We start from the raw sequence: 13,893 nt of genomic DNA, 5'->3' as shown, positions 1-13,893 counted from the left end.
TATAAATATATATAGGAACCTATTTATGCCATTGCTTACAAAAATACGCATATCATTATTTTTCTACATATGGATTATGGGTGGGATATTGTTTATCAATATACATTGTAACCTATTTAACCCATTTCTGTTAACAATATGCATATAATTATTTTTATACATGGGGATTATGGATGGAATATTGTTTATAAATTTACATAGCAACATATTAAACCTATTTCTGATATGAATGTGCATCTAATCATATTGCTATATGTGGATTATGGGTTGAATATTGTTTATAAATATACATAGGAACGCGTTTAAGCCATTTCTGATAAGAATATGCATATAATTATTTTTCTACATGGGGATTATGGGTGGAATATTTTTGATACATTTACATAGGAACATATTAAACCTATTTCTGATATGAATATGCATAACATTATTTTTCTACATGGGGATTATGGGTGGAATATTGTTTATAAATATACATAGTAACCTATTTAACCCATTTCTCATAAGAATATGCATATAATTATTTTTCTACATGGGGATTATGGATGGAATATTGTTGTTAAACATACATAGGAATATATTTATCCCATTTATCCCATTTCTTATAAAAATACACATATAATTATTTTTCTACATTTGGATTATGGGTGGAATATTGTTTATAAATATACATAGGAACCTAATTAAAGAATTTCTGATAAGAATATGCATATAATTTATTTCTACATGGGGATTATTGGTGGAATATTGTTTATATACATACATAGGACCCTATTTAACCAATTTGTGATAAGAATATGCATATAAGTATTTTTCTACATAGGGATTATGGGTGAAATATTGTTTATAAATATACATAGGAACCTAATTAGGAATATATTAAACCCATTTCTGATAAGAATATGAATATAATTATTTTTCTACATGTGGATTGTTTGTGGAATATTGTTTATAAATATACATAGGAACGTATTTAAGCCATTTCTGATAAGAATATGCATATAATTATATTTCTACATGGGGATTATGGGTGGAATATTGTTTATACATTTACATAGGAACATATTAAACCTATTTCTGATATGAATATGCATAACATTATTTTTCTACATGGGGATTATGGGTGGAATATTGTTTATAAATATACATAGTAACCTATTTAACCCATTTCTGATAAGTATATGCATATAATTATTTTTCAGTATGGGGATTATAGGTGGAATATTGTTTATAAATATACATAGGAACTGATTTAACCCATTTCTGGTAAGAACATGCATATAATTATTTTCTACATAGGGATTAATGGCGGAATACTGTTTTTAAATATACATAGTAACTTTTTAACCCATTTCTCACAAGAATATACATATAATTATTTTTCTACATGGGGATTATGGATGGAATATTGTTTCTTAAACATACATAGGAATATATTTATCCAATTTCTTATAAAAATACACATATAATTATTTTGCTACATATGGATTATGGGTGGAATATTGTTTATAAATATACATAGGAACGTATTTAAGACATTTCTGATAAGAATATGCATATAATTATTTTTCTACATGGGGATTATGGGTGGAATATTGTTTATACATTTACATAGGAACATATTAAACCTATTTCTGATATGAATATGCATAACATTATTTTTCTACATGGGGATTATGGGTGGAATATTGTTTATAAATATACATAGTAACCTAATTAACCCATTTCTGATAAGAATATGCACACAATTATTTCTCTACATGGGGATTATGGGTGGAATAATGTTTGTAAATATACACAGTAACCTATTTAACCCATTTCTCATAAGAATATGCATATAATTATTTTTCTACATGGGGATTATGGATGGAATATTGTTTTTAAACATACATAGGAATATATTTATCCAATTTCTTATAAAAATACGCATATAATTATTTTTCTACATATGGATTATGGGTGGAATATTGTTTATAAATATACATAGGAACGTATTTAAGCCAATTCTGATAAGATTATGCATATCATTTTTTTTCTATATGGGGTAATGGGTGGAATATTGTTTATAAATATACATAGGAACCTAATTAAAGCATTTCTGATAAGAGTATGCATATAATTTTTTTTCTACATGGGGATTATTGGTGGAATATTGTTTATATACATACATAGGACCCTATTTAAGCAATTTCTGATAAGAATATGCATATAAGTATTTTTCTACACAGGGATTATGGGTGAAATATTGTTTATAAATATACATAGGAACCTAATTAAAGCATTTCTGATAAGAATATGCATATAATATTTTTTCTGCATGGGGATTATAGTGGGAAATTGTTTAAAAAATATACATAGGAACCTATTTAACCCATTTCTGATAAGAATATGCATATAATTATTCTTCTACATAGGGATTATGAATGGAATATTCATTCTAGTTAAACATAGGGATTATGAATGGAATATTCATTCTAGTTAAACATACAAAGGAATATATTTAACCCATTTCTGATAAGAATACGAATATCATTATTTTTCTACATGAGGATGATGGGTGGAATATTGTTTATAAATATAAATAGGCACATAGTTAACCCAATTTCTGATAAGAATATGTATATAAGTATTTTTCTAGGGATTATGGGTGAAATAGTGTTTATTAATTTACATAGGAACATATTAAACCTATTTCTGATATGAATATGCATAAAATTATTTTTCTACATGGGGATTATGGGTGGAATATTGTTTATAAATTTACAAAGCAACATATTAAACCTATTTCTGATATGAATGTGCATATAATTATATTGGTATATGGGGATTATGGGTTGAATATTGTTTATAAATATACATCGGAACGTATTTAAGCCATTTCTGATAAGAATATGCATATAATTATTTTTCTACATGGGGATTATGGATGGAATATTGTTTATACATTTACATAGGAACATATTAAACCTATTTCTGATATGAATATGCATAACATTATTTTTCTACATGGGGATTATGGGTGGAATATTGTTTATAAATATACATAGTAACCTATTTAACCCATTTCTGATAAGTATATGCATGTCATTATTATTCAGTATGGGGATTATAGGTGGAATATTGTTTATAAATATACATAGGAACTGATTTAACCTGATAAGAATATGCACATAGTTATTTCTCTACATGGGGATTATGGGTGGAATAATGTTTGTAAATATACATAGTAACCTATTTAACCCATTTCTCATAAGAATATGCATATAATTATTTTTCTACATGGGGATTATGGATGGAATATTGTTTTTAAACATACATAGGAATATATTTATCCAATTTCTTATAAAAATACGCATATAATTGTTTTTCTACATATGGATTATGGGTGGAATATTGTTTATAAATATACATAGGAACGTATTTAAGCCATTTCTGATTAGATTATGCATATCATTTTTTTTTCTATATGGGGTTATGGGTGGAATATTGTTTATAAATATACATAGGAACCTAATTAAAGCATTTCTGATAAGAATATGCATATAATTTTTTTTCTACATGGGGATTATTGGTGGAATATTGTTTATATACATACATAGGACCCTATTTAACCAATTTCTGATAAGAATATGCATATAAGTATTTTTCTACGCAGGGATTATGGGTGAAATATTGTTTATAAATATACATAGGAACCTAATTAAAGCATTTCTGATAAGAATATGCATATAATATTTTTTCTGCATGGGGATTATAGTGGGAAATTGTTTAAAAAATATACATAGGAACCTATTTAACCCATTTCTGATAAGAATATGCATATAATTATTTTTCTACATAGGGATTATGAATGGAATATTCATTCTAGTTAAACATAGGGATTATGAATGGAATATTCATTCTAGTTAAACATACAAAGGAATATATTTAACCCATTTCTGATAAGAATACGAATATAATTATTTTTCTACATGGGGATTACGGGTGGAATATTGTTTATAAATATACATAGGCACATAGTTAACCCAATTTCTGATAAGAATATGTATATAAGTATTTTTCTAGGGATTATGGGTGAAATAGTGTTTATTAATTTACATAGGAACATATTAAACATATTTCTGTTATGAATATGCATAAAATTATTTTTCTACATGGGGATTATGGGTGGAATATTGTTTATAAATATACATAGGACGCTATTTAACCCATTTTTGATACAAATATGCATATAATTATTTTTCTACATAGGGATTATTGGTGGAATACTGTTTTTAAATATACATAGTAACCTATTAAACCCATTTCTCATAAGAATATGCATATAACTATTTTTTTACATGGGGATTATGAATGGAATATTGTAGTTAAACATACATAGGAATATATTTAACCAATTTCTGATAAGAATATGCATATAAGTATTTTTCTACGTAGGGATGATGGGTGAAATATTGTTTATAAATATACATAGGGACCTATTTAGCCCATTTCTGATAAGAATATGCATATCATTATTTTTCTACATGGGGATTATGGGTTCAATATTATTTATAAATATACATAGGACCTATTTAACCAATTTTCTATTAAGAATATGCATATAATTATTTTTCTACATGGGGATTATAGTTAGAATATTGTTTATAAATATATATAGGAACCTATTTATGCCATTGCTTACAAAAATACGCATATCATTATTTTTCTACATATGGATTATGGGTGGAATATTGTTTATCAATATACATTGTAACCTATTTAACCCATTTCTGTTAACAATATGCATATAATTATTTTTATACATGGGGATTATGGATGGAATATTGTTTATAAATTTACATAGCAACATATTAAACCTATTTCTGATATGAATGTGCATCTAATCATATTGCTATATGTGGATTATGGGTTGAATATTGTTTATAAATATACATAGGAACGCGTTTAAGCCATTTCTGATAAGAATATGCATATAATTATTTTTCTACATGGGGATTATGGGTGGAATATTTTTGATACATTTACATAGGAACATATTAAACCTATTTCTGATATGAATATGCATAACATTATTTTTCTACATGGGGATTATGGGTGGAATATTGTTTATAAATATACATAGTAACCTATTTAACCCATTTCTCATAAGAATATGCATATAATTATTTTTCTACATGGGGATTATGGATGGAATATTGTTGTTAAACATACATAGGAATATATTTATCCCATTTATCCCATTTCTTATAAAAATACACATATAATTATTTTTCTACATTTGGATTATGGGTGGAATATTGTTTATAAATATACATAGGAACCTAATTAAAGAATTTCTGATAAGAATATGCATATAATTTATTTCTACATGGGGATTATTGGTGGAATATTGTTTATATACATACATAGGACCCTATTTAACCAATTTGTGATAAGAATATGCATATAAGTATTTTTCTACATAGGGATTATAGGTGAAATATTGTTTATAAATATACATAGGAACCTAATTAGGAATATATTAAACCCATTTCTGATAAGAATATGAATATAATTATTTTTCTACATGTGGATTGTTTGTGGAATATTGTTTATATATATACATAGGAACGTATTTAAGCCATTTCTGATAAGAATATGCATATAATTATATTTCTACATGGGGATTATGGGTGGAATATTGTTTATACATTTACATAGGAACATATTAAACCTATTTCTGATATGAATATGCATAACATTATTTTTCTACATGGGGATTATGGGTGGAATATTGTTTATAAATATACATAGTAACCTATTTAACCCATTTCTGATAAGTATATGCATATAATTATTTTTCAGTATGGGGATTATAGGTGGAATATTGTTTATAAATATACATAGGAACTGATTTAACCCATTTCTGGTAAGAACATGCATATAATTATTTTCTACATAGGGATTAATGGCGGAATACTGTTTTAAAATATACATAGTAACTTTTTAACCCATTTCTCACAAGAATATACATATAATTATTTTTCTACATGGGGATTATAGATGGAATATTGTTTCTTAAACATACATAGGAATATATTTATCCAATTTCTTATAAAAATACACATATAATTATTTTGCTACATATGGATTATGGGTGGAATATTGTTTATAAATATACATAGGAACGTATTTAAGCCATTTCTGATAAGAATATGCATATAATTATTTTTCTACATGGGGATTATGGGAGGAATATTGTTTATAAATATACATAGTAACCTAATTAACCCATTTCTGATAAGAATATGCACACAATTATTTCTCTACATGGGGATTATGGGTGGAATAATGTTTGTAAATATACACAGTAACCTATTTAACCCATTTCTCATAAGAATATGCATATAATTATTTTTCTACATGGGGATTATGGATGGAATATTGTTTTTAAACATACATAGGAATATATTTATCCAATTTCTTATAAAAATACGCATATAATTATTTTTCTACATATGGATTATGGGTGGAATATTGTTTATAAATATACATAGGAACGTATTTAAGCCATTTCTGATAAGATTATGCATATCATTTTTTTTCTATATGGGGTAATGGGTGGAATATTGTTTATAAATATACATAGGAACCTAATTAAAGCATTTCTGATAAGAGTATGCATATAATTTTTTTTCTACATGGGGATTATTGGTGGAATGTTGTTTATATACATACATAGGACCCTATTTAAGCAATTTCTGATAAGAATATGCATATAAGTATTTTTCTACACAGGGATTATGGGTGAAATATTGTTTATAAATATACATAGGAACCTAATTAAAGCATTTCTGATAAGAATATGCATATAATATTTTTTCTGCATGGGGATTATAGTGGGAAATTGTTTAAAAAATATACATAGGAACCTATTTAACCCATTTCTGATAAGAATATGCATATAATTATTTTTCTACATAGGGATTATGAATGGAATATTCATTCTAGTTAAACATAGGGATTATGAATGGAATATTCATTCTAGTTAAACATACAAAGGAATATATTTAACCCATTTCTGATAAGAATACAAGTATAATTATTTTTCTACATGGGGATTATGGGTGGAATATTGTTTATAAATATACATAGGCACATAGTTAACCCAATTTCTGATAAGAATATGTATATAAGTATTTTTCTAGGGATTATGGGTGAAATAGTGTTTATTAATTTACATAGGAACATATTAAACATATTTCTGTTATGAATATGCATAAAATTATTTTTCTACATGGGGATTATGGGTGGAATATTGTTTATAAATATACATAGGATGCTATTTAACCCATTTTTGATACAAATATGCATATAATTATTTTTCTACATAGGGATTATTGGTGGAATACTGTTTTTAAATATACATAGTAACCTATTAAACCCATTTCTCATAAGAATATGCATATAACTATTTTTTTACATGGGGATTAAGAATGGAATATTGTAGTTAAACATACATAGGAATATATTTAACCAATTTCTGATAAGAATATGCATATAAGTATTTTTCTACGTAGGGATGATGGGTGAAATATTGTTTATAAATATACATAGGGACCTATTTAGCCCATTTCTGATAAGAATATGCATATCATTATTTTTCTACATGGGGATTATGGGTTCAATATTATTTATAAATATACATAGGACCTATTTAACCAATTTTCTATTAAAAATATGCATATAATTATTTTTCTACATGGGGATTATAGTTAGAATATTGTTTATAAATATATATAGGAACCTATTTATGCCATTGCTTACAAAAATACGCATATCATTATTTTTCTACATATGGATTATGGGTGGAATATTGTTTATCAATATACATTGTAACCTATTTAACCCATTTCTGTTAACAATATGCATATAATTATTTTTATACATGGGGATTATGGATGGAATATTGTTTATAAATTTACATAGCAACATATTAAACCTATTTCTGATATGAATGTGCATCTAATCATATTGCTATATGTGGATTATGGGTTGAATATTGTTTATAAATATACATAGGAACACGTTTAAGCCATTTCTGATAAGAATATGCATATAATTATTTTTCTACATGGGGATTATGGGTGGAATATTTTTGATACATTTACATAGGAACATATTAAACCTATTTCTGATATGAATATGCATAACATTATTTTTCTACATGGGGATTAAGGGTGGAATATTGTTTATAAATATACATAGTAACCTATTTAACCCATTTCTCATAAGAATATGCATATAATTATTTTTCTACATGGGGATTATGGATGGAATATTGTTGTTAAACATACATAGGAATATATTTATCCCATTTATCCCATTTCTTATAAAAAATACACATATAATTATTTTTCTACATTTGGATTATGGGTGGAATATTGTTTATAAATATACATAGGAACCTAATTAAAGAATTTCTGATAAGAATATGCATATAATTTATTTCTACATGGGGATTATTGGTGGAATATTGTTTATATACATACATAGGACCCTATTTAACCAATTTCTGATAAGAATATGCAAATAAGTATTTTTCTACACAGGGATTATGGGTGAAATATTGTTTATAAATATACATAGGAACCTAATTAGGAATATATTAAACCCATTTCTGATAAGAATATGAATATAATTATTTTTCTACATGTGGATTGTTTGTGGAATATTGTTTATAAATATACATAGGAACGTATTTAAGCCATTTCTGATAAGAATATGCATATAATTATATTTCTACATGGGGATTATTGGTGGAATATTGCTTATATACATACATAGGACCCTATTTAACCAATTTGTGATAAGAATATGCATATAAGTATTTTTCTACATAGGGATTGTGGGTGGAATATTGTTTATAAATATATATAGGAACGTATTTAAGCCATTTCTGATAAGAATATGCATATAATTATATTTCTACGTGGGGATTATGGGTGGAATATTGTTTATACATTTACATAGGAACATATTAAACCTATTTCTGATATGAATATGCATAACATTATTTTTCTACATGGGGATTATGGGTGGAATATTGTTTATAAATATACATAGTAACCTATTTAACCCATTTCTGATAAGTATATGCATATAATTATTTTTCAGTATGGGGATTATAGGTGGAATATTGTTTATAAATATACATAGGAACTGATTTAACCCATTTCTGGTAAGAACATGCATATAATTATTTTCTACATAGGGATTAATGGCGGAATACTGTTTTTAAATATACATAGTAACTTTTTAACCCATTTCTCATAAGAATATACATATAATTATTTTTCTACATGGGGATTATGGATGGAATATTGTTTCTTAAACATACATAGGAATATATTTATCCAATTTCTTATAAAAATACACATATAATTATTTTGCTACATATGGATTATGGGTGGAATATTGTTTATAAATATACATAGGAACGTATTTAAGCCATTTCTGATAAGAATATGCATATAATTATTTTTCTACATGGGGATTATGGGTGGAATATTGTTTATACATTTACATAGGAACATATTAAACCTATTTCTGTTATGAATATGCATAACATTATTTTTCTACATGGGGATTATGGGTGGAATATTGTTTATAAATATACATAGTAACCTATTTAACCCATTTCTGATAAGAATATGCACATAATTATTTCTCTACATGGGGATTATGGGTGGAATAATGTTTGTAAATATACATAGTAACCTATTTAACCCATTTCTCATAAGAATATGCATATAATTATTTTTCTACATGGGGATTATGGATGGAATATTGTTTTTAAACATACATAGGAATATATTTATCCAATTTCTTATAAAAATACGCATATAATTATTTTTCTACATATGGATTATGGGTGGAATATTGTTTATAAATATACATAGGAACGTATTGAAGCCATTTCTGATAAGATTATGCATATCATTTTTTTTCTTTATGGGGTTATGGGTGGAATATTGTTTATAAATATACATAGGAACCTAATTAAAGCATTTCTGATAAGAATATGCATATAATTTTTTTTCTACATGGGGATTATTGGTGGAATATTGTTTATATACATACATAGGACCCTATTTAACCAATTTCTGATAAGAATATGCATATAAGTATTTTTCTACACAGGGATTATGGGTGAAATATTGTTTATAAATATACATAGGAACCTAATTAAAGCATTTCTGATAAGAATATGCATATAATATTTTTTCTGCATGGGGATTATAGTGGGAAATTGTTTAAAAAATATACATAGGAACCTATTTAACCCATTTCTGATAAGAATATGCATATAATTATTTTTCTACATAGGGATTATGAATGGAATATTCATTCTAGTTAAACATAGGGATTATGAATGGAATATTCATTCTAGTTAAACATACAAAGGAATATATTTAACCCATTTCTGATAAGAATACGAATATAATTATTTTTCTACATGGGGATTATGGGTGGAATATTGTTTATAAATATACATAGGCACATAGTTAACCCAATTTCTGATAAGAATATGTATATAAGTATTTTTCTAGGGATTATGGGTGAAATAGTGTTTATTAATGTACATAGGAACATATTAAACATATTTCTGTTATGAATATGCATAAAATTATTTTTCTACATGGGGATTATGGATGGAATATTGTTTATAAATGTACATAGGACGCTATTTAACCCATTTTTGATACAAGTATGCATATAATTATTTTTCTACATAGGGATTATTGGTGGAATACTGTTTTTAAATATACATAGTAACCTATTAAACCCATTTCTCATAAGAATATGCATATAACTATTTTTTTACATGGGGATTATGAATGGAATATTGTAGTTAAACATACATAGGAATATATTTAACCAATTTCTGATAAGAATATGCATATAAGTATTTTTCTACGTAGGGATGATGGGTGAAATATTGTTTATAAATATACATAGGGACCCATTTAGCCCATTTCTGATAGGACTATGCATATCATTATTTTTCTACATGGGGATTATGGGTTCAATATTGTTTATAAATATACATAGGACCTATTTAACCAATTTTCTATTAAGAATATGCATATAATTATTTTTCTACATGGGGATTATAGTTAGAATATTGTTTATAAATATATATAGGAACCTATTTATGCCATTGCTTACAAAAATACGCATATCATTATTTTTCTACATATGGATTATGGGTGGAATATTGTTTATCAATATACATTGTAACCTATTTAACCCATTTCTGTTAACAATATGCATATAATTATTTTTTTACATGGGGATTATGGATGGAATATTGTTTATAAATTTACATAGCAACATATTAAACCTATTTCTGATATGAATGTGCATCTAATCATATTGCTATATGTGGATTATGGGTTGAATATTGTTTATAAATATACATAGGAACGCGTTTAAGCCATTTCTGATAAGAATATGCATATAATTATTTTTCTACATGGGGATTATGGGTGGAATATTTTTGATACATTTACATAGGAACATATTAAACCTATTTCTGATATGAATATGCATAACATTATTTTTCTACATGGGGATTATGGGTGGAATATTGTTTATAAATATACATAGTAACCTATTTAACCCATTTCTCATAAGAATATGCATATAATTATTTTTCTACATGGGGATTATGGATGGAATATTGTTGTTAAACATACATAGGAATATATTTATCCCATTTCTTATAAAAATACGCATATAATTATTTTTCTACATATGGATTATGGGTGGAATATTGTTTATAAATATACATAGGAACGTATTTAAGCCATTTCTGATAAGATTATGCATATCATTTTTTTTCTATATGGGGTAATGGGTGGAATATTGTTTATAAATATACATAGGAACCTAATTAAAGCATTTCTGATAAGAGTATGCATATAATTTTTTTTCTACATGGGGATTATTGGTGGAATATTGTTTATATACATACATAGGACCCTATTTAAGCAATTTCTGATAAGAATATGCATATAAGTATTTTTCTACACAGGGATTATGGGTGAAATATTGTTTATAAATATACATAGGAACCTAATTAAAGCATTTCTGATAAGAATATGCATATAATATTTTTTCTGCATGGGGATTATAGTGGGAAATTTTTTAAAAAATATACATAGGAACCTATTTAACCCATTTCTGATAAGAAGATGCATATAATTATTCTTCTACATAGGGATTATGAATGGAATATTCATTCTAGTTAAACATAGGGATTATGAATGGAATATTCATTCTAGTTAAACATACAAAGGAATATATTTAACCCATTTCTGATAAGAATACGAATATAATTATTTTTCTACATGAGGATTATGGGTGGAATATTGTTTATAAATATAAATAGGCACATAGTTAACCCAATTTCTGATAAGAATATGTATATAAGTATTTTTCTAGGGATTATGGGTGAAATAGTGTTTATTAATTTACATAGGAACATATTAAACCTATTTCTGATATGAATATGCATAAAATTATTTTTCTACATGGGGATTATGGGTGGAATATTGTTTATAAATTTACATAGCAACATATTAAACCTATTTCTGATATGAATGTGCATATAATTATATTGGTATATGGGGATTATGGGTTAAATATTGTTTATAAATATACATAGGAACGTATTTAAGCCATTTCTGATAAGAATATGCATATAATTATTTTTCTACATGGGGATTATGGATGGAATATTGTTTATACATTTACATAGGAACATATTAAACCTATTTCTGATATGAATATGCATAACATTATTTTTCTACATGGGGATTATGGGTGGAATATTGTTTATAAATATACATAGTAACCTATTTAACCCATTTCTGATAAGTATATGCATGTCATTATTATTCAGTATGGGGATTATAGGTGGAATATTGTTTATAAATATACATAGGAACTGATTTAACCTGATAAGAATATGCACATAATTATTTCTCTACATGGGGATTATGGGTGGAATAATGTTTGTAAATATACATAGTAACCTATTTAACCCATTTCTCATAAGAATATGCATATAATTATTTTTCTACATGGGGATTATGGATGGAATATTGTTTTTAAACATACATAGGAATATATTTATCCAATTTCTTATAAAAATACGCATATAATTATTTTTCTACATATGGATTATGGGTGGAATATTGTTTATAAATATACATAGGAACGTATTTAAGCCATTTCTGATTAGATTATGCATATCATTTTTTTTTCTATATGGGGTTATGGGTGGAATATTGTTTATAAATATACATAGGAACCTAATTAAAGCATTTCTGATAAGAATATGCATATAATTTTTTTTCTACATGGGGATTATTGGTGGAATATTGTTTATATACATACATAGGACCCTATTTAACCAATTTCTGATAAGAATATGCATATAAGTATTTTTCTACACAGGGATTATGGGTGAAATATTGTTTATAAATATACATAGGAACCTAATTAAAGCATTTCTGATAAGAATATGCATATAATATTTTTTCTGCATGGGGATTATAGTGGGAAATTGTTTAAAAAATATACATAGGAACCTATTTAACCCATTTCTGATAAGAATATGCATATAATTATTTTTCTACATAGGGATTATGAATGGAATATTCATTCTAGTTAAACATAGGGATTATGAATGGAATATTCATTCTAGTTAAACATACAAAGGAATATATTTAACCCATTTCTGATAAGAATACGAGTATAATTATTTTTCTACATGGGGATTATGGGTGGAATATTGTTTATAAATATACATAGGCACATAGTTAACCCAATTTCTGATAA

The sequence above is a fragment of the Aquarana catesbeiana genome, linkage group LG02, assembly GCF_042186555.1.
Source record: "Aquarana catesbeiana isolate 2022-GZ linkage group LG02, ASM4218655v1, whole genome shotgun sequence".
In the NCBI taxonomy this organism is placed as follows: Eukaryota; Metazoa; Chordata; class Amphibia; order Anura; family Ranidae; genus Aquarana; species Aquarana catesbeiana.
This window is presented reverse-complemented; position numbering follows the sequence as displayed.